Consider the following 6,000-nt stretch of genomic DNA (forward strand, 5'->3'; position numbering starts at 1 on the left):
TATCGCATGACCTGGTTTACGGGACGATCCAATATGCGGTTGCGTCACAGTTCATGGTGGTGCCAATGTTTCAAGTATCACGGAAAGGTAAATACAGTGTAAAGACCAGGGTTTCTGATTCATCCCAATGCCGCTAGCCCGCTACCTCGTGGCTCTTTATTTTCGTTGCTACTTAACAACTGTCATTTTGATCATGTTTATTGAATAACTATTTTCTATGCGGAATGTAGTTCTACTGTTGTTGACCCACCTTTAACTATCCCTTAGTCCAGCGGTTCTCAACCTTTTAAGATCGGCGACTCCTTTTAGAACCCCCCACTCTGCCGCGACCCCCCTAACACACACACACACAGCAATAGAAGAATAGACAAAATGCAATCCATATTTTCGATGGTCTTTGGCGACCCCTGGCAAATTGTCGATCGACACCCAAGGGGGTCGCGACCCACAGGTTGAGAACCCCTGCCTTAGTCCGTTGGACCGTTGAGGCACCACGCAAGATCGGTCTTATATGTTGTCTGTACTATTTTTTTTTTGTTGCTTCCCTTGTTCTTCATGTTACAGAACCATATCTAAAAGAAATACGTGTGCAAAATTTCATTTCAGCTTTATCCGAAATTGGGTGTCGGAGAAAAATTGTGTACAAACTTTTTTTTTTTTTTTACTGTTTGATGCTCAAACAGGGTTTTTTTCAAACTAAGAGCTCGAAGAGCCTTTGGCTCAGCTCTTAGACCAGCGGTTCTCAACCTTTTAAGCTAGGCGACCCCTTTTTACAATCTCCCACTCTGCCGCGACCCCCCCCCCCCCATACACACACATACAGCAATAGAAGAATAGACAATAACAATCCTTATTTTTGATGGTCTTAGGCGACCCCTGGCAAATCGTCAATCGACCCCCAAGGATATATATCCTGGGATATGTTTCTCGTAATTTTTTGTCCTAATTACTCTGTCTTGTATTGCTGTAACTAAGCCTTCAGTTTTAGGGTAGAGAAGCAGTCTTGTCAATGTTTTCTCCATCTAATAATGCCGGGAATTTTCCGTGGAGTGTTTTTTCTTACCAATGGCGAATCTCTTTTGGTGGAGGACTTGTGGTTAAACATCGAAATTTGGTTCGTAGTATTTTTGATAGTCTGTAGATGTCATGTAGGTCGGTCGGGATGGCCCAGCTATTTATTGCAGTGATGAGGTTACAGCCAGACAGTTTAGTGTTGAGGATTTTTTTTTGTGGCATTCTGGTTTATTCCAAGATATTTATAAAGAGAGGCAGAGTTCAATTCCCTCGATACCCTCCAATGCAATGTTGGTGTTGGCTGCCTCGCACTCTAACATTTATACCATAGGGTCTACTTATACAGGTATAAGAAACATAGCGTCACGTAAGTTTTAATTATGGTGTGTAACTTTGCGCGTTTTCTGCATATAGATTTAAATCATCTCTGAATAATAGGCAAGATGTACTTTTTCTAAATGTAGTGTCTACCTTATCGTCCCTACATAGTGCAATGGAGTAATTTAGGTAGTGGGTTAAACTCAGATGTAGATTTATCTTCCAGTTATCCAGACTCTCGCGGAACTGAATCAACTGCTTTTTTTTTGTAGTCGATGTAGCACATGTTAAGTTTCTTTTTCTCCTTTTTTTTAAAGGGGGTGGGGGGGTGGAGTGGGGGAACTCCGTCCTTAAAACTATATCTACCAATGATGTACAAGTTAGTTCCCTTATTCTATATCAAACAAAATAATTAATTCCCATTGGGTATTTTCGTTTATTGATTCGTGTTTTGTTAAGTGCAATAAATAATTGTTTAAAGTATCAACTTGACAGGGCCAGGCATTTCTATGAAATCTGGCCACCATATTACGTGCCATTTGAAGGGTATCGAATTATATATATCCTTAAAACTCATTATGTTAAGTTTGATATCGTGACGAAAACTGGGTTTATGTATCATGATGCATTTCTAATAGTAGGCAGTCTGCATGGTTTAAAAACAAAGCAGAGTATTCCTTTCAGACCTTGAGATCTATGGGGGCAGATGATGCAAAGGTCATCTGTTTCTGTGGCCCACGGTTAACGAGGGTGCCATGTGACCAGCATAACGACCAACCGCCTTTACTTTTCCCCAACTAATATCAGTTATGTCAGGTACCCCTTAGAGCTGGGTTAAAATTCCCAGTCTTCACCAGGATTCTAACACGGGACCTCGGTTCGGAAGCCAAGCGCTTTATCGCTAAGCCACCGCACCTGCTTGGTTTGCTATATGAATAATTCCTGTCATGATTTTTAAAACTATTTGATACTACCAAATAACACTTGAAATGAGATTTTTATTATAACGTGAAAAAATAAATACTTCTATCATTTTGGCCTTCATATTCACATACAAGGCTCGTTAAGATCCCCCATCAATGAGCTATTCGAGTGTGTTTAAATAGATTACTCGTAGAATGTCCTTATCAACAGCCATCACCATGAAATTTTCTGTCTCTTTTCATGGTTCTTTTCAGCCTATTTTTTTTAAATATTTAATATATATTTAATATTCAGTGACCTCGTTCGTTCGTACAAGACAGCATAATTAAAAGATACACCCCTGTCAATAAACTTTACCTCTTTAAAATTCTATATTTATCGCATCATCTGCTGCGTGTTCTCATCGGATTCAGTTTCACTCCTAACTCCTGTCCATGTTCTCATCAGATTCAGTTTCACTCCCAACTCCTATCCATGTTCTCATCAGATTCAGTTTCACTCCTAACTCCTATCCATGTTCTCATCAGATTCAGTTTCACTCCTAACTCCTATCCATGTTCTCATCAGATTCAGTTTCACTCCCAACTCCTATCCATGTTCTCATCAGATTCAGTTTCACTCCCAACTCCTATCCATGTTCTCATCAGATTCAGTTTCACTCCTAACTCCTATCCATGTTCTCATCAGATTCAGTTTCACTCCTAACTCCTGTCCATGTTCTCATCAGATTCAGTTTCACTCCTAACTCCTGTCCATGTTCTCAGGCATATGGAATTAAATGGACAAATCCAACTCTTCATCCTCAATTCTTTTGTCTGGCCACCTCACAAAGTCGTCTGCTGCTTTTTCAATAACCTGTAGATCCTGTTCGAGTGTCTACATCTTCGAGTTGGCTACACACACAATTTTAGGCTATGTGAGCCCAGAGCATCACGTTCATTTGTTTAAAGGTAATTTTACTATTTCTCTCCTAACTGACGATATCAGCGTTGATTCCACCAGAATGTGGTAAATAATTACGCAGAGAAAGAGTTAATATCTTTCTGAACAGCAAATAGTGTCAAGATTGCTTCATATTTTAGCAAAGTCTCTTTGTACTTCGGTTTAACTCTTTATCTCCGTAATTATTTTTCCACGTTCTGACAGAATTGTTCTTTTTTGTTGTTGACTATCTTGTGTATGCCCCTATGAAGGATGAAGCCTACTAAAAGCACTGTATACGGATGTAGGCTATTACATTATTTCGAAAAATGCGTTAAATTAGTAGCCCCCTAATACACTGTACATCACGACGCTTTGAGTGCTCCTTTTAAAAAAGAATATTATTAAATCTTCTCTAGCGAAGGGAGAGAACAAAAAAGTCAATATGTACATTGATAATCTCTTTATTATTTCCCTTGCCTCAACACTAGGCTACTTTTAAATCCATCTGAGTATTATAAAAAAAACGACATTGTTCCCAACGAAAAAAAAATTAATTTATTCAATGAAGTCGCGAGACGCCCGTACGAGGTCAGAAGAAAGGTGAAAAATGTACACAAAATAGTTTCTTCGCTAAAAGCCAGTTTATTCGAAATGATACAATATTACATACACAAAGACTCGACAAAACTGTCCGGACAATTGGCTAATAGTTTTGGACTCTCGTCAGAAAGGATATTTCTCATGTTATGTAAGGTGTCCTTGATCGTCTGAGCAAAAAAAAATCTTAAAAGATTTACACGACTTAATGATGTTAATAATAGTTTTTATTTGTACTGGACATTGAAAATTTTTTTGAAAAAAAAAAGGGAAATGGTGGTGACCGAACGTTGTGCTAGGTTCACGGGGCATAAGCCCATTCGTAGGCAGACGTAGGAAGCCGAAATAGGGAAAACGAAAGCCTCAAAACATGGCGTCGCACCTTCTTAGAGACTTGGAGGAGGAAGGGGAAACTTGTCTGAAACCGTAGAGAGAAAGATTTACAACTAAGTTTTGAGGCTTTTAACTGCGCCGCATCTGGAAGTCTAGTATAAGTAATCATCATTTTTGAAGTAACGTCTGTATTATATAAGATAGCTTGTGGAAAGACTTGAATGGAAACGCAGCGACGAATATGTTTGTGGATGAGGGAGAAGCTATGACCTGCTTTTAGATGCTGCATGAATTTTAAAACTACACATGTGTAAATCTGCTAGTTTAGTTAGGACACTACTTTCTAAAGGTCCAGGAGAGAGTTATATATTTTGAAAGGCTTGCCTGGCCGTGCAGTATGCGCGCTGGAGTGTGGTCCGGTAGTCTCGATGGTCTCGGGTTCATACCCTGCCCGCTGCCATACACTCGTCCTGTGGGAGGTTTGAACTAGGAAATAGATTCTCTTCAACTCTAAAGGAACATCCGCACTATGTAGAACTGTCGTTGACCTGTGAGAGTGAACAACGAAGTGGACCTGTGTTGAACACTTTGGCAGAAAAGTTTGTACTACTTGACTTTTGATCTAGCGACCAGAAGGAAACGATGTGTTTTTATTTGATCTGGTCACAAGTTTGCTGTGAATAGAGACTTTTTTGTTTTGTTTTCTTTAACGTCTGACACAACTTTAGGTCACGTCACCCTTGAGTCACTCCTGGGTTTATGTGGTGCACACTGAGTGTGAGAGAAACACTACAACTCAGTGCGGAGTAATTGTCAACAGTTTGTTTCGCAAAGACTCAGAATTGTTACCCCCCCCCCCCCATATTGGATCAGACTGCAAAGCATTGTCAACAGTTTGTCCCCCAAAAACTCCAGAATTGTAACCCCACGATAGGCCTATTTGATTTTCTTTAAATGGGAAGACATTTTTGGAAACCTGAGCAATTGAGACTGCATTCCTGGAACATGCCTACAACACCTGTCAACATTGATACTACCATTAGAGAATACAGAGATAGTGAAGAAACAAATTGAAGTCTAACTGTACAAGTCTGCTGGTGAGACATCTTTCCAACCCTACATCCTCAAGACATTTGGCGCCATTCACGGCGTCTTTCCAACCCTACATTCCGAGGATGTTTGGCTTCATTCCTAGTGTTTTGCCAATCCCATATCCTCAGGACATTTAACTCCAACTAACTCCCTACAATAACATGTCTTTTCAATCTGGTATTCCTTTAAGTTGTCTCCCCTACCTAAGACCGCTTATCCTGCATCATTCACACTGCATTGCTAACCTGTTCTCACTGTTCTCACTGTCAACACAAAAACACACGACTGTGTTTATGTCGTAATACGTTGTCTAAGGTCATATCAACAAAAGAGATGACCTTTTCTCTTACAACTTCTTTTGTTACAAGAGAGGCCAAATTCTCAAGCAACAGGTGGGATTTCAGGACCCTTTGTGATGACAGTCAGTAGCACATAGCATACACCCAGGCAGTTTTGCAGTTCTAATTCTTAAGAAATATCTACATGTCGCCTAGAAAGCTTATAAACAAAGGGAGATCACTACCTTCTCATAAAACAAATAACTGGTGGACATCAAATGAATCATAGATTAATAGATTTAATTAATCAAACTCTTTAAGCGGTGATGATGGTGGTGACCCGACTAAAAGAGACCAATAAATGAATAAAACATCAAATTTGGGTGTAATGGATTCTAGATACACTCCTTTTCTTCAAAGCTTACGTGAATTCACTCTGTCTGTCTGGTAAAAAGTTTGTACACGTTATTTTTCACTTTCTTGGACCAAGATGAAATTATTCATTGGCATAGACAACACA

The sequence above is a fragment of the Biomphalaria glabrata genome, chromosome 18 (assembly GCF_947242115.1).
Source record: "Biomphalaria glabrata chromosome 18, xgBioGlab47.1, whole genome shotgun sequence".
NCBI lineage: Eukaryota > Metazoa > Mollusca > Gastropoda > Planorbidae > Biomphalaria > Biomphalaria glabrata.